At 35.9% G+C, this 18,660-nt stretch overlaps 2 pseudogenes; one reads left to right on the forward strand and one right to left on the reverse strand.

Annotated features, from left to right (window-relative positions):
• Positions 1 to 943: 943 nt before the first annotated feature.
• On the forward strand, positions 944 to 9,851 carry LOC133316336 (probable galacturonosyltransferase 4; annotated as a pseudogene).
• An 801-nt stretch (positions 9,852 to 10,652) lies between these two features.
• Positions 10,653 to 16,521, reverse strand: LOC133316337 (phosphate transporter PHO1 homolog 9-like; annotated as a pseudogene).
• Between the last annotated feature and the right edge of the window lie 2,139 nt (positions 16,522 to 18,660).

Here is an 18,660-nt window from a genome sequence, read left to right on the forward strand (position 1 = left end):
CAAATTTGCCTATCCAATCAATTTTTCGTCCTGAGTCCGTTTCCGGCATTATTTTTGTCATTTGAGGTCTTCAACTAAATTTTTATCTGCCTAGGGTTGCGTGTTGGCTAATTACCGTTTTGCCCTTTCTTTGTATTTTGGCCTAATCTTCAGGATTTTCACTAATCCTTCACTTAAATCCTCGTTTAATATTTTAATACTTAATTTAGAATTGCGAGGTGTTATAACGTTCATCCTTCCGTTAACTCCCACATAACGGTCCAACTAACGGTGCACAGTTGGCACGTTAGTTTGCTGACGCGACTTGGATGTGGGACACCGTGGAGGACGAGACGACGACGTTTTGGTCCTTGTCAAAACCATGAGGGCCATTTTGGTCCATGTCAAAATGCACGAGGACGTTTTTAGTCCCTGACAAGAAGCACGGGGCCCTTATTTGTCCCTAACCAGAGAAAAATAGGCACATGACTTTATTGCTTTTCTATGCAGTCCAATTTTGCAAAACAAAAGTGCATTACATCCGAAACAGGAGTGCAATCCATTTGTTCATCACAAACTAATTAAACTAAATTTCATCACAAAGTAAAATACTTTTTCTTGGCATTTTATTTCAATGAAGTTTGTGTTTTTAACTGAAGTTTCGACCTTATTAACGATTATTCATTTATTTGTCAATGCTAATTAAGCTTCCCACTCTGTTAAAAGGGATTCTTGGCTCTTGCAAACAGCTTTTACAATCCCTAGAATACTATGAATTGCTTTAATTCTCTTAGTCTGTATAAGACATAGTGTGATGCGATTTACGAACAATATCTTCAGTAGTGTAGCATTACAATTATACTATTTATTTTTCTATAAAAGATAATTGCAGGATTGTTGATATTTAAATACAGAGAAAAATCATAGAAGAAGCCAAGTAAATGATTGTTGATAATTGCAATGCATGGCAGTTGACTGGACTGCAGCAGTTGGTAGTTCTCAGCCACGTGAAGGCAAATTGAGAGGAAGCAGCCCACCTCCATCAAATCCGCAACAGGCAAATGAGTTGTTGAGTAATGAAACAATGAATGCAGCAACCAGAGGCACACGAAGCAGATTATTGGCCTTCATGAGCACACCTGGTTTTAGGCCACCAAGGCCTGCCTCAAGAAAATGACCTGCTGTTGTATATGACCTGGGAGTAGTGCATGAGCCAACTGAGAAGGGTTTATTATTATGTGACTGACGTTTTTTGGAAATTCTGGCCATTATGTATTTGGAGGCCTTATTATGTCAATGTTTTTTTTGTAAATTCTGGCCATATTTTATTAGAGGCCTTTCTTTTAATTCCTGATAGTTGGCTTTATTTTGTAATGCACTACTGTACATCCATGTCTTCAAATATAATGATATGCAAATTATTTTCCAGCTATTATATTTCCCAGGGTTGATGAATGTTTAAGTTTACCATTTTTGATGTTTTTTAACTAATATACGTAGTTGTAGTTCTTGTACATCCATGTCTTCTGGTTTAACAAATTGGACTGCATACAAATCCAATTTAATGTCATGTTCCTGTTTTGCAAAATTAGATTGCACTCCTGTTTCTGATGTAATGCACTTCTGTTTTGCAAAATTGGACTGAATAGAAAAGCAATGAAGTCATGTGCTTATTTTTCTCTGGTTAGGGACCAATGAGGGCCCCGTGCTTTTTGTCAGGGACTAAAAACGTCCTCGTGCATTTTGACAGGGACCAAAATGGCCCTCGTGGTTTTGACAGGGACTAAAACGTCGTCGTCTCGTCTTCCACGGTGTTCCACATCCAAGCCGCGTCAGCAAACTAATATGCCAACTGTGCACCGTTAGTTGGGCCGTTAGGTGGGAGTTAACAGAAGGATGAATGTGGCCTCTTTTTTGTTATTTCAGGGACCAATTTGTCCCTTTTTTATTGCTAGGGACTCAAAAGGGCTTCGTGGATATTGTCAGGGACTAAAAAGGGTATTTACTCTAATCTATATTTGTACTAATGTCAGTGCAAATGAGAGAATGAAGGCAATAGAATGTTGTTATATCTGTCTTCATGTTTTCTTGTTATGTCATGATTCCCAAGTTTGTACTTCGCTTAAGTTTCTGTTGCTACTGCATATATATATATATATATATATATATATATATATATATATATATATATATATATACACATACATAATGAGTAGCTCAATTTCTATACTGAGGTGCAATTTGTTCACTCTGAATCTATATTTGTACTAATGTCAGTGCAAATGAGAGAATGAAGGCAATGGAGCAAACATTGATGAAAGGAAAACAGATTCAAGATGACTGTGCTGTTGTTGTGAAGAAGCTTCGGGCTATGCTCCACTCAACGGAGGACCAACTTCGTGCGCACAAGAAGCAGACTTTGTTCTTAACTCAATTGACAACAAAAACACTGCCCAAAGGTCTTCATTGTCTTCCATTGCGCCTTATAACTGAGTATTATAAATTGAATTCTTCTCAGCAAGAGTTCCCCAATCAAGAGAAGTTAGAAGACCCTAAACTATATCATTATGCAATATTCTCAGACAACATATTGGCAACAGTTGTGGTTGTGAATTCTACTGCTTCCAATGCCAAGGTAAATTATTTTCACGTTGAGAATTATGTTGACATTTGTTTCGCTGCCATGATAATTAAGTAACATCAAAGAGAACTTGGTATGGCTGTGTTGGGATGTAACTGCTCGTTATCTACTTTGACTAATAAAAAAACTTGTTTCTGTTTCATTTTGGCCTGAGTTAGTGAAGAATTAAAACTAAAAAAAGAGGCAACTATAAGTTTCAATATCATTGACACCAACGCTACTTTTATTTCCTATTAGCATTTACATCACTTGCCCACAAATAATATTAGTTTAATGAAATTGCAGGATGCCTCAAAACATGTTTTCCACATTGTTACGGATAGGCTCAATTATGTTGCAATGAGGATGTGGTTTTTGGTGAATCCACCGGGCAAGGCAACCATTCAAGTTCAGAACATTGAAGATTTTACATGGTTGAATTCAAGTTACAGTCCTGTTCTTAAGCAGTTTGGGTTCCCCATCTATGATAGATTATTACTTCAAGGCTCATCGACCAACTTCTGATTCAAACCTGAAGTTTCAGAATCCAAAGTATCTATCTATCTTGAACCACCTCCGCTTCTACCTGCCTGAGATCTTTTCAAAGCTCGACAAAGTGCTGTTCCTAGATGATGATATTGTTGGTGGTTTGCTGCAATGGTGGTTTGAAAGGTTTGCTGCAATGGTGGTTTTTTAGTGTTAAGGACCAAATAGGGCCTCGATAAATTTGTCAGGGACCAACTAGGACCTTCAACTGTCCAAAACTCCAACAAGACATAAGGCATGTGCAAAACGGCGTCGTATTACTTCCACGCTGGCATACTTAACGGTGACTCAGCAAAGTAACGGTCCACGTGTGCTCCGTTAGTTGGGCCGTCAGATGCCAACTAACGGAAGGACAAACGTGGCCCTTTTTTTCAAATATTAGGGACTAAAATGAGCCTTTTTTATTTTTCGGGACTAAAATGTGCTTCGAGAAAATTGCCAGGGACGAAAAAGGGTATTTACGCTTTTTTTTATATGTACATACAATTTTGTTTTGCCACATCCTTCCTAATGTGAGAGATACGAGTAGGGGTGGCAATTCGTGTTCATGGGTCGGGTTCGGGTCAACCTGGGTCTGACACGAACACAAATAAGCTCAACCCGAACACGACACGATTAACAATTCGTGTTATAAAACTTAACTCGAACACGAACTGCTAATTAAACGGGTTGACACGATACAACCCGAATTTAAGCACAACCTGTTTTTACACGACACGACCCGACCCAACACCGACCCGAGTAAACACAAAATGATATTAATTCAAATCATATTAAATCTGTTTGATCTAATTCAAATCAAAATAAATTACATTTAACTTCATCAATCCAATATGAAAACATAATTAAATGCAACATTCTCATTCTTACAGCAACTTCTTCCACCAAAATACACATTAAGATCACAAATCCACAATCATGGAACTAATTGAAATATTAAAGTCATTGACCAACTGAGTAACTATTTTGAGGATCATGATCAGCTATTGAATGTTGACTCTTCTATTCCATGATATCTTCTGTCAACTCCTCCAAAGCTACTGCTGAATGCTCTACAAAAAAAATGAAATGGCAGTGACATACATATTATAATCAAAATCAGTTTCAAATTTATTTTTTTTTAAAAAAAATGAATTAGTAGTGACATACATAATATAAAAAAAATGAAATTATTATCTTGCTCTCCATACTTGGTGGTTACTGTGTATACTGTGTGATATGTTATTTTATTTTTATTTTTTTAAAAAAAAATTAAAAAATGAAACCGGTGGAACCTGGGTAACAAAATGTGGCTTTGTGTCTATATTATATGTGCACATGGTGGGTGTCGTATTCAATAAAGCATATATATAAAATCAGTGACTTTGTGTCTATATTATATATTTATATATGTTGTGGGTGTCGTATTACACACGGTGGGTTTTGTTTCTAGATGGAAGAAAAATGAAGCAAAGAGATTTATTCGTACCTGTGGTTGAGGTGGAAGACGGTCTGCAGACAGAGATCGGCAGATCAGTAGCGGTGGTTGAGGTGGAAGACGATTTGCAGACAGAGACCGGCAACAGAGAGAGATCAGTAGCGGTGGTTGAGGTGGAGAGATCGGCAGCAGAGAAAGAGAACAGTAGCGGAGAGTGTTTTTTTTTTTAGGGGAGGCGAAGTGAGAGAGAAAAGAAGTTGTGTGTTGCGCCGCGAAAAGTGAAAAGTGAAAAGAGAGAACCCTAACATTTATGTTTTATAGCATGAGATAAAATGACCATAATAACCTTATAAATTTGCGGGTCAGCGGGTTCACGGGTTGACCTGTAACCCGACACGAATTTTTTCGTGTTATTTTTCTTCAACCCGAACACGACCCATTTATTAAATGGGTTGACCCGAACACAAAAATTTTGTGTTGGGTCCGGGTTGGGTTGACGGGTCGTGTCATAAATTGCCACCCCTAGATACGAGGCATATGTGGAGATACCATTAGTATTTTTTTGTTAAAAAATGTACCTGTACTTTATTTAAATGTTTTTTGGGGCATTGGGTGCTGTTGCCCCCGTGTCACATGTAACATAATTTCATCTTTTTCAATCTGACATCAAATATATACTTTATTTAATATTTTTGTTGCATTAACTATACACAAAAAAAGTTTAGACATTTCTTCTTTACTATATTTTTGGATTTTTGCACAGATTTAATTTTCTTGCGAAACTTGCTTGAACCATTATAAAAAAGACAGAGGTAGAACAAAGTCAGAGATTTTAAAAAATGAGAGATTCATATGTGTCCTTTTTCTTTCTCTGTTTTCGAGGAGTTCATTGTGTGCATATAAATGTTAAAGTGACGTGAAAAATATCAAATGGTGGTAGCTCAGTTGGTGCATGGGAGCTAAGCAGGTGAGGGTGAGAGCATGTGTTCGAATCTCTCCAGTACCATCTTTGGAAGGGGTTTAACACTACAAAAAAATAGACATTTTGCGGCGGTTCATTTTAGTATACGTGACGGTTACAATCGTCGCTAAATGCATTTTTGCAATTAGGGGCGGTTGTAACCGTCGCGTATACCAAAAATGAACCGCCGCTAAATGCCTGTTTTTTTGTAGTGTAAAGCCTTAATCCTGGACCAGCCCCGAATCGAATTAGTTGCGAAACAATGAATCGATTGGAATATTTCAAAAAAAAAAAGTGACGTGCAACAAAAAATTGGATACCTTATTATTAAATTATTTTTAGTATTCTTGTTAAAGAAATGGAGCAGCTTAATACTATTTTATGTATAAATTAAATAATAAAAATTATAAATTGAATCATTAAAGGTCTATAATTTTTATAAGTATGCATTTTTTGTTATTTAATTTATAATTTTTTATTAATGAATCCTAAACATAAAACATAAAATGTTGAGAGGGGCTCGATCAAGTTTGGTGACAACGTGGATATTGTGCGCTTGAAGCAAACTTGAACTACTACTTTTATTGGGGTTGAAATGTTTTAGAAACGCTCGATGAAGACGTTTGTGGTAATAATTTCAGAAAATTAATATTTAGGGAGGAAAGATTATCCTCATACTTGCCACCATTTCGTTCCACATTGTAACATCACATGCGCTGACGAGGGCGGAGAGTGATTGCTGGTGCGAAAGGGTACATACAAGGAGCGGCTCCTCGCAGGCTTCCAGCGGGGGTTACATGAATGAATCGAATCGACCCCCGAAAGAGAGATTTCAAAGACTATGCAGGTATGAGATTGCATAGTTGGGGATAACTTATAAGAATTAATTGGTACTACCTATACTAACAAGATGCATCTACTTTTCGGTAGCCTAGAACGGAAGAACTACATAGTTAAGCGTGTTTGGCTTGCAACAATATTAGGATGGGTGACCTCCTGGAAAAACTTCCCAGGAAGTGTGCGAGCGAGGAAAAAACACACTGAAAAGTCTCGTGTTAGTCATTGATTCTTGAAGCGGTCGGGCGTTACAAGTGGTATCAAAACAGAGCCTCTCTTCCAGTATGTGGGCAGGGCGTTACAAGTGGTATCAGAGCATGGCCTCTCTTCCAGTACGGTGTGGTTCTAGGGCAAACCAGGCGGAAGCTAGTGGGCATGTAACATCTCGAGCGCTGACGAGGGCGGGGAGTGATCGCGCCAACTGCATAGTTGGGGATAACTTATAAGAATTAATTGGTACTACCTATACTAACAAGATGCATCTATTTTTCGGTATTCCGAAATGGAAGAATTTCATAGTTAAGTGTTGCTACTCACTGCAAGTGCACCGATCGTACAAGTAATATAATGATTGAATAAGAGATCGTTCCCACGAGGATTATACTCAAGCACTAATTCACTATCGCAAACTTAGTTGGACAATTGAAATTGTATTTAGAACAGAATTTGAATTTGAAATTTAAAAGACGAAACTAATTAATCGCAAGAATTAAAGGCAAGAAATTAAAGATTGAATTTACTGATTTAAAAGAACGTAGCTAGGGGTTCGATTTCCTTTAATCTCTTTATTGCGGTTGAATTCCTTCTTAATGTTAATCGTCCTTAGTATCAATCTAATCAATTCTTTCGCATGTAATTAGGTCTCAATCCCTTGTTACCCTAAACCTTCACGATCTTGGAAGAACCCTAGTTCCCCGGTTCCCCAAGAACGTGAGCATTAAGTTCAAGAATCTTAAAGATTACGCAAACTCTATGTCTATCCCAAGAATCATAAAGCGTACGATGATATTATCAGATAAGGATCACACACCGACATTCTTATTGTCATGCATTTACCTATGATCATTATATAAGATTCAAGCCTATATAAAGCATTAAAAACAGATAATTTCATTCATGATATAAAGGAAAATTAACATACGAATTGTTCAACGAATAATAAAGCGATCAAATTCCATTTAACCCTAACTACATAAAGAACTAGCCAGACATAACAATATCAAGAATGAAAGACAATATAAAAGCTCCCCCAAACTCCATAGGTGATTGGTGAATCTTCAATATCCCCAGTGCAGACTTGATGTTGATCCGTCTCCGCAGCTCACGAACATGAACCGAGTGTTTCTCCGTCTTCCCTCTACCTCCAAGTGTAACAGCCCGTTAGGTACCGGTATTGTTAACATTAATTATGATATTAAGCGTAGTTACAATCACAACAATTCATTTATAAAAATACGAATAAATTTTTTCGATTATTACGCGAGCATTTAAAACAATAAAACGCGTAATAATTAAAAGTTGTGACAATAACTGTTAACTCTTGCGGAATATTTATTTTATCTATTTTTACATCACAATATACTTATTATAAGTTACTAAGCGGTTCCCATAAACGCACTTAGCCAATTTCCAAACTTTACGTTTTCACCTATTCGAACATGGTTCACTCCTAAATTTTCTGCGAACACACCGCTCGCAACCAAACCTTCTTCTCAGATTATATCTTTTTCTTACTTAGTTCCCTTTTCAACAAGCTATCGCACGCTCAATTCGGAGCTCATTTGCTCCGGTTATCGTCGTTTGAAGTCGGAAAAGCAAAATAGCCAACCAACCTCAAAACAGCTCTAAACTTCTTTCACTCCACGAATTACTGCACTTAATACACTCATTCAATTGCTCTAAAATTTTTACACCATAAACTAGACACCTCAATCTTCGATTTGATATATCATACGCTTAATTTGACTGAGAAAAGAAGCAGAAATTAATTTCCCAAAACTGGACCAGGACTGCCATAGATGCAGTGGGCACATGAGCAGTCTGCGTTCCTCCAATTTTTCCAGGTCGAAGAACAACCCAGATTTTTCCCAAATTTTGACACAAGGTAGAGAACATCTCAACCTTCAAAATGGCGTATGGCACGTCCCTATTGGACCTCTATGGAGAGAGATATGCTCTCCCGAAGTTTGCCTAAAATCTGTCAATTCTACAGAAAATTCGCCAAAGTTTCCTTTGTTTTTCCAATAATCCCAAATTTGTACAAGATCATTTAAGCCTGGTAAACTTAAAAAAAAATTATGTTGAATAAGTAATGCATATTGAGTACCAATGTTTATTAATATTATTAGTTTCTTCGGTTACTCTTCTTAAAAGATGTTCACAGTTAGTAAAGCCACTTTTTAATCCTTGACAAACATGAGAAAAGAAACTGAGCAATCTAACATCTGTATTACTACTTATTTCCATTACTTGAGGCTAATAAATGGGACATTGACCGTACTGCCCTATTATTAAATATAATATACTTGAATGTTATGGAATTAAATTTTTTTCCAAATTGCCACGACACCATAGTCGCTGAGGTAGTCAGCCACTATGTACGAGACACATGTCACTTCCCCAGCGACTAGACATGCAACCTAAAGTCGCTGAGGTAGTCAGCTACTTTGGTTTCCAGCCACTGGGAAAGTGACACGTGTCCCGCTCATAGTAGCTGACTACCTCAGCGACTATGATGTCGTGGCAGTTTGGAACTTTTTTTTGACTGTGGCATTCAGGTATATTATATTATTTTAAAAAAAGAGCATTATGATCAATGTCCCCTACTAAATATTATTATGATTATATTAATTTTAGAGTGAATGACGGGATTTTTATTACATTAATCAAATTAATTAGTCAAACTATATTCAAATTAATTCAGACTTATTTGGATCCATATATATATAATATATATATATATAATAAATTTTATTAGTAGCTAAATTAAACATAAAATTTATTAAGAATTTTGGACGATGAGTGCAAAATAAGATCGAGAAGAGGGACGGAAATAAAAAGGGTGACAAATGACAATACTTGTATGAGATATTTATGGTAATTATGAAGAAAAAGGAAATAAAAAGATTTCTTAAGAGTTAAGAGAATAAAATGGTTATTATTGCCGCCAAAATATATAAATCAAAACATCAGAAACACTCATAAAAGAGAATAAAAGGGAGGTAAGCAACTAACAGCAGTGAAAAAAACTACTAAATGTTTCTTTCTCTTGTTTTGACTGCGTCTATTTTGAGGTGGCGATTCATCTTGTTCAGTAATACCGATAATTTATCTGGTCGTATTTTTTTATTTTTCTTTCTGCTTTAACTTCATAAAACCAAAGTTTTTAATTCATAGAACTTTATTTGTTTTTGCAATTGCTGTAGAAATATAGAGTTCGTTTGAAAAGAATCAGCTCAAAGGCAGCTCAACAAGTTAATAATGTCAGTTGAAGGTCCTCAATTATTGTCTGTTGTTTCTCTTATAAATTAATGCATTAGTTTGAACACGGCATGTTTCTACTTTAAAATCTACAATTCGATTATTTTGAATCAGACAGCCACATGCTATGAAAACTTTTTTTGTTTTTGTTTATCGAATACGAATTTAGTTTTGGACATTGTTATGTAATTTAGTTAGATTACAAATTCACCTTGCAACATTTCCCAAGGATGTTGTAATTTTAATGTGTTCCCTGCCTCATTGTGTGGCTACTTTAACTTAGCATGTGAAGTACCTACCGTATGACTTGTGATAAGAAGTTGTGGCATGACTCATTAAGTTTTAGCATGTGTGATGACTTACTTGGCTTAGAAGACCGTACAATGCAGGATTGGTCTTGGAGCAACTTGAACTAATATATTGTCTAATATCTTATTGCCCCATGACACTGTTGAGATTAATGTATTTGAGTTAGATGGCATTGCTATTAGTTTGGGTGGAAACATGTTATTACTTAGTAAATAAAATTTGATTCTACCGAATACATCAAACCTTACTAATAACGAATTCTTTTTTTTTAATTGTGGTTGACTTGCACCACTTGAAATCTGATCGAGTTACAAATAAAACTTTGACTAATTTGTCTCATTCTTGCAGTATAACTGCTGTGTTGTCCTAATATTGAATAATAAAAACCGGTTGTATTACTTTGAGAAAATCCTGGCTAGTTTCCGTCTGTCAAACTTATGTAAACAATACCCTTACTGCTACTTGAGTGGATTTAATCTTCGGGATGACTGTAAGGCCCGCACTTATTTACTACTACTACCTGTCAGACATAAGTATATGCTGACTTATTAAAGGAAACCAACAATTTATTTTATGTATTCAAGCTTATACTCAATATTTTGTGTAAATGTCAAACCTTATGCTGACGTACCTTCTTGACTAAATTGTATTTCTGCGATTTAAACTCTTGAATTTAACATTTTCTTGACTAATGTCTTGAATCTGCTCTGGAATAATACATTGTCATGGCTAGGCACTGATTCAATTATCTGCTTGAATTAAACTTAGTTAAATATCAAGACTCAAGAGGTATTTATTGTAATCCTTGTGTCAATTACACATAGGAAGTTCCATCATATGACAAACGAAATGAGAGATACAACGATATATACATGATGTGGGACTTATAAACTACCTACTATTTACAACACTCCCCCTCAAGTTCGAGCATATAAATCATATGCACCAAACTTGTTACATATGTGATAGATCCTAGGTCCTCTCAAAGACTTAGTAAATACATCAGCTAGTTGATCACTTGAGTTGACAAAATTAGTAACTATATCTCCTGAGAGGATTTTCGCAATATGCAAAGCAGCTTGATTATCGCAAATGAGAGATGTTGGGCCAGTGTCTCCAAACTTGAGTTCCTTCAGTAGTTGTTTCAACCATATGAGTTTACAAGTAGATGTGGCCATAGAGCGATATTCTGCTTCAGCACTTGATCTGAAAATTTCATTTTGCTTCTTGCTTCTCCATGAAACTAAGTTATCTCCAACAAATATACAATACCCAGAGGTGGATCTTCTATCAACGAGGGAACGTGCCCAATCAGCATCTAAGTATCCCACAACTCTGATATAACCTTTGTTTTCATAGAGGAGACCTTTACCTAGAACAGTCTTGATGTACCTGAGGATACAAATCACTGCATTCCGGTGATCTTTACAAGGAGAGTTGGATTTAGTTATTTTTATTTCCTAAGCAGCACAACTCTTGGAGTTATATGTCTCTTTGCATTCTCATGCTTTCAGTTATTCTATAAGCAGTGGATATTTTGTAATACAAAATACAAATTCGATAAATGAAAAATTGAGTGTTGCAAGTTCTCAAACTTGTTGTGAATCTTGTTATCTTTATCTAACCTTAGGTTAGTGGTGAGGCAAGTGAGTTCTTTATCAGTTGGGAGGGTGGCTTAGCCTTTAATCTCAATTGTGATGAATTCTTATCTATCCCTTTTATTTTTATAGAGTGTATTTTCCCTTTTTCTCATACCCATCACCTATCACTAATTTAGTAGAGAATCAAAATATGATAATCAGAACAAAAAGAGCTTTTGCTTGTTCTATTACAGGATTGTGAATTGCTAGAAGGAGAATAGAGGTAAAAGTAGATGCAAGCTTAAGCAAAAGTAATGCAAATTCAGCTTCAAACAAATATGAGATAATTATATGGGAGGTTGACCTGAAAACATTTACAATGACGATCATTATCTTTAGTAAAGTTTTGAGCATAACCCAGACACGTGTCTGCTCGGAACTCTTTCATTACCTTGTAAAGAGGAGCACAAACAAAATGAAATGCACCTTGAATAAGGAAGAAGCGGCAGGATTTATATATGAGGTTGAAGGGACAAAATGTTATAAAAAGCAGAATCTGAGGCAGAGATTCATTAGCATATGTCCATGGTCCAATAAAGAAGGCAATAAAATAAAAACATCAATAATATTAACTAATTAAACAAAAAGCTCACCTCACTACTAAAGATATATTAACTAATAATACTGAGATACAAAAGAAAGTAACAAAGAGATACTATATTCTAAAGTTCTGTTACAAACCAAAGCCAATACTCCAATATATATTAAAGGAAACAACAGCAATTGGAATTCTTATTTCAATCAAAAACAACTCCGAAACAATCCTTAAGAGTTACAAAAGATATGAAAGATTACAAGGGGACAGAATTAACAACAAAGTACTGAAACAGAAAATAAATAAGATGAAGATGGATTCAGAAGAGTTAGAGAGCTTCTGATCTCTCCCAAGAGCCTAAGTCCCAAATTCCCAAGATGCCACTCCTCTTTCTTGCTTCCCCCTTTTCAATCCATTGCTCTAACCATTTTCCATAACAAACTTCCCATCACTAATGAATTTGCAGCTGACTTAGCATAATGGAAGTTGAGGGATTGTAGTTACTTGAAATGCTGCTTAGGATACACTTAAAGCTTAGGAGAGGTGTTGTATCATATTCCCTCCCATATAAGATCAGGGGTGGTGGACCTATTGATTTTCATGTGCAAGACAGATGGATACAATCTATAAGACTTAATTAATATGAATTTCATGTTGCTTACTGTTCGAGTGCACGGTTCTTATATGTTTGGTGATTATCTAGAGATGCACTAAAGATTCATATTATCTAAAAATGGTTACATTGCCAAATTTCAGATTAAATTGCATAAGATATAATATAAAAAAACAATATTATATCATCTACATAGTACCACTCATACCTTATTACCAGCTTGAGGCCATAGAGTTTTATTTAATTTGCAAACTAAGTTCCTATCTCATTGGACTGCATCCAATGAGAGTACTGCAAGGCAGAGCTAAGAGGCCAAATATAAACAGGTAGTTGATTGTCAAATGCTTCCAAAAGTATATATTCGCAGAGTACATGAGATAAGCAAAAGGATGACCCTCGCTATATAAAATATTTCTTGTGCGTGTATGAGTACAATAAGTGCAAGAATGAGGGCAGCTGAGCAGCCAGTAAACAACCCTGACTTATGAAATAGTCAAGTGCTAGTGACAAATTAAACTGAACATGGTCTGTTCTTTCTAAGCATAGTGCTGACATAGATTAAGGGAATTGAAATTTTAGTGAGCATAAACGAATCAAGGATTGCAAACACGAGAGCTAGTGGAAAGAGTATCATAACATGGACAGAAATAAGTAGATATTACTATATATCCATTTTACTTTTTGTCTGCACTGCTCCTTGGTTATTATTCAACGTTCACCATAGTACAAATGCACCTCAAGATTTGCTTCCATTATTTAAAAATCAACCACTTCTTGGTGCCCTTACCCAATAAGAATGTCATTCTATTTCGCTTCCTCTTAGCAGTTGGTCTCAATGTGTTTATTCTTTTTCTGTGACTGCCATTTGCAAAGTGCTTAATGAAGGCATGCTCCAACCTTCCATAAGCCTATTAACTTCTACAATAAATGATGGAGCAGGCAGCATTTTGGGTTTGGAATATAATTGATTAACAGAAAGAATATAAGAGAATATGAATTTAAGGTACAACCTCATCTGAGCTGCCAACATAAGAACAGTCAACCATCTTTAAGCAACCTTATATGCTTTCCTTTAACTGCCCTGCAACGTTATAAGTCAGACAAAATCGAACTCAAAATATTGCAAACAAAGATTATCCTTCAAATCATATAGGAGACCATGTCATACATCTTCATAATTTTTGAGAATGCCAACCAGTTTAAGAAGCTGCATACCAATCAAGCATAATGATTAGCCTTGTAAAAGATAATCAATCTCTCATCACTATTAAGTTAAGAGGGACAGGCGGAAGTCATGTCACCTGTAGCATTTTTTAAGTTGAAGCTTACGATAAAATTCCTTCAAGGCTGTTAAGAGTGTTAGTGTTAATAGTGTAGAAGTCTCACATTGAGTGTGTCTCTTTGTATTCTTCAATTGGTTTGCTATATAATAGCACCAATGTTGTGTAGTTTAATATAACAAGGATTACTATCATTTCCTCTAGTATCTATGATATTCAACATGGTATCTAGAGCCTAACAAGAGGAATCTTAATCCGTTTAACTTAGTTCTATTTTCCATAATTTCAATATGGTTATAGAGAGATATCACCCTCCTTGAGGGATTACCGTTGCTATTTCTTTTTTCGGGTTTTTCTTAGTATGCTCTGTGACTGCAGCTTAGACTGATCTGTCACATCAGAAAAGAATGATACTTGGGAAGTTGTTGGGTTGACCACCGTTGTCGTTGACTGACCACCGTTGACCGCGTCGTCCACCGTTGACAGCCGTCTCTGACGACTTTTCCCGGTGACTTTTCCGATGACTTTCCGGCGACTTTTTCGGCGATCCACCACCGTCTCCGACGACCCACCGCCGTCTCCGACGACTTTTCCGATTCCGCGAAGCTTTGTTTTTCTTTAATCTTCTTTCTTCCCAAGATGGAGTATTTATACTATTCATCATCCATCTTGAGGGGGAGCACTGTCCAAGTTGCTGATGCTGTCTCCGCTGATGTTAATTCTGACACCAAAGTTCCTCTTGACGGGGATCACTGTCCATGTTGCTGATGGTCATTCCAGCACAATTGTCTTTGCCGATGATAATTCCGGCACTGCTTAGAAGTTCCTCTTGAGGGGGAGCACTGTCCATGTTGCTGATGGTCATTCCAGCACAATTGTCTTTGCCGATGATAATTCCGGCACTGTTTAAAAGTTCCTCTTGAGGGGGAGCACTGTCCATGTTGCTGATGGTCATTCCAGCACAATTGTCTTTGCCGATGATAATTCCGGCACTGTTTAGAAGTTCCTCTTGAGGGGGAGCACCTTCCATGTTGCTGATGGTCATTCCAGCACAATTGTCTTTGCCGATGATCATTCCGGCATCTTCCATGTTGATGTTCATTTCGACGCCATTTTTAGCACATTGTTGATTTTTGGTTTCTCATTTAGGAGATTTATTTTGATGTTATGTTACTTGGTCTTTCTTGTAATAAGCTTGTAGCATAGTCAAGGGTAAACCACGGCTGCTCACCAACTGTTAAATGAAATGTCTGAGAGGGATCTTGATGCTGATGTCCTGGTCAGCTCAGTTGTCTTTGCTGATGATAATTCCGGCACCATCCATGCTCTGATGTCCATTCCAGCACTGTCTCTTTATCTGCTCTTCAGACTGATGGTCATTCCAGTTGATTTGTTGTACTTAGTCATTTCATTTCGTTGATGTAGCATTGTTGTTTTTGGTTCCTAATGGGAGTATTATTTATGTATCAAGCTTGTAGCATATGATCTATATGCTACAGCTTGAGGGGGAGTGTTAAGAGTGTTAGTGTTAATAGTGTAGAAGTCCCACATTGAGTGTGTCTCTTTGTATTCTTCAATTGGTTTGCTATATAATAGCACCAATGTTGTGTAGTTTAATATAACAAGGATTACTATCATTTCCTCTTGTATCTATGATATTCAACAAAGGCCATGCTTATATTTTCCTCAGCTTGTCTCAGCTCTTTCTTGCTAAATGACCGGTCATATTTTGGATTCAAGAGAAGCCTTTTTATAGTTGATACAGGAGATTTTGGTATGGTCATGTTCATCTACACCCAATTGAGGATATCTAATGAAGCTGGTCTAAATCCCTCTATGGAAGTCATAGAAGTTTTTTGTTCCACAAAATTTCCACTTCCATCTTCCATATGTCTTTCATTGCTCATCTCAACCTAATGAATAATATCCATGTGTAGACGTGAGTGAAATTCAAACGGTAATTGAACCGTTAGATTGCAACTCCTCCTCAAAAGGCCCCAAAGGTTGGATTTTGTTCTCATATTTATTCCTTAGATTCTTCAACATCATGAATTACATAGAATTTTTATGTTTTATTCTCATTGTATAGATTAAAAGAATCTCCTTATCATATATATTCAGCTATGTCAGTGGAGAAATGGATACAAAACAAAGGCAATGTTTTATACAAGTCCCATTGCAAGCAAGATTTCTGAACCCCACCTTATCCACCTTTATTCTGAGAGCAATCAGAGCATTCATTTGCTTACTCAACCCCTTTGCTCTTGGGCAAGTGGCTACTTGACTCGAATGCGAAACGAACACCTAGAGGGGGTTGAATAAGTGTTCTTGTACTTTTCAAAACTTTTTGATGTGGATTGTTAAGCTTTGGTTTAAGAATGTTGAACTTAAAAGAGTGCTAATACACACCAACTCTACACGATGAACATCCTTCACCAAATATGCAAGGTTAAACTTATAATTCAATCAAACAATTCATTTGTATTAACGTTTGCACGTTTAGGTCCCCATTATGCAATAAAGGTCGAGAATAAAAACAAAATTTTTCCTTTACTCTTCTGTCACAGAATGCGCAGATGAAGTACCAAGAAGATTGAAACAAACCGTTTGTAACATAGTGTTATGAAAAACTTAGTAATATTACACAAAGGACTTTGTCCAAGTAATGCTGATTGGTAAATCACTTCAGAGTTATATCTTCAGACAAGAAATGAGAGTGATTACAAAGTGAGGTTTAATTTCACGGAATAACAGTGGTAATATTATCTAGATTAAAGAAGAGTTACTTGGGTACTTAGTTTACCTTATTCAAGTACTCCACTGTATGACATAAGCAATATAACAAATCTCACACTATTCAATAATGGTTTTTCAATTTAAGATCCTAATCAATTTCTAGTTCACAAAAAATCCAACTTTTGACCCAAGGTCAGTGGAGTCAATTCAATTCAAATTGCTTAAGCCACAAGCTAGTGGTTATTCGAGTAAACTAATTTAATCTACTCGGGTAAATCTTAATAAAGTTGATTATTCAAGTTCACAAAGATCACAAACCAGATTATATGGGTAGTAAGTGAGGCAAAATATACATAAATATCACCTAGAATTAGTTTGGTATAAATGGCAGTATTTAGAGATTTAAAAGTATTGCTTTATGCAAAACAGACAGACTAGTCTTGAATCTTAAAGCATACTTCTCAGAATCTACTGAATTAAATACTTGAGTTTTACTTAGATATATTAAGTTTTTGGACAACTGTTGAGAAGATGCTTATGCTATATAAATCTGAAATCAAAGCTTTATTCATTGAAGCAGAACAACAATGAGGTCAAACTTTCAGTAACAAGCCAATAGTGATGCAACAAAATTCTTCAGGTACATTTGATTAAAACAACAAATTGATTTCAATGCAAATGATAGATTCTGCACTAAATTACTCTAGTGCACCATAATAATGATTTGAATATAATATTAGGACAAAATTACTGATTTTGTTACAAAACTTTTATATGAGGACTTAAACAGTAGATAACAAACAACCAACCAAAAAAGTTATCTTACTCAAACTAACTACTAATTAATATTGACAAATTTACAACTGATATAACAAGCTAGCACATAATGCTCACGAATAGTGTAAATCCTAATTTCTTGTAAAAACAAAGAATATCTGCACCAATTTATCAATTACCTCAAATCACTTCAATTGCTTGAACAAAACAGATGGTAATGATAGTTCTCAAGATGTAGCACACGGTTAACTTGAACAAGTCACTTTACTAAGATATGACTGATTTAAACACCAAAATTGGTTTTTAAGTGCAGTATTGATCTAACCCAAAATATCATAGGAGCTTTATTTATTCAATTTAAGTTGTCAATTCCACATATCAGAAATAAATGTTAAAAGATTACAGTTAAGCTCAAGATCCAATCAGAACAAGTCAGTTCTTGATCAAGATAAAGAATTGTAAAAAGAGCAAAGGAAAGAAAACAAGACACAAGAGCTTATCCTGGTCCACACACCTTAGTGCAATGGGATGCCACGTCCAGATCGAAGATGGCTTAGTTGTTATTAGAGATTAAATATCTAAGTTAAAATCAAACAACATATATGCAGTTCCAAAAAAAACACCATGAGACAAACAGTTAAGAAAGATAACCCTAACCCGAGTTTTCTTGGAACACAATCCAAGTTCTACTAGCTTTAAACATTGAGAAATTTGCCTTTCAAGCTAAGCACCAAGACTTGAACATGGATCTTCCTATCATTTACAGTCAAACGAAGACCACTCTCACTTAGAGTGTCTCTCATGCTTGAAGCATTGAGATAAACAAAGTCAAGCTAACTTGCTCAAATCCTCCAGGTTTAAGACTTCCCACTAGGGCTATAGATAGTTACACACAGAAATAACAGCCAATACACTTTTAAAATTTATCAC

This window comes from Gastrolobium bilobum, unplaced genomic scaffold, assembly GCF_033153095.1.
Source record: "Gastrolobium bilobum isolate Gb01-03AN ecotype WA unplaced genomic scaffold, APGP_CSIRO_Gbil_v1 utg44919, whole genome shotgun sequence".
Lineage (NCBI taxonomy): Eukaryota > Viridiplantae > Streptophyta > Magnoliopsida > Fabales > Fabaceae > Gastrolobium > Gastrolobium bilobum.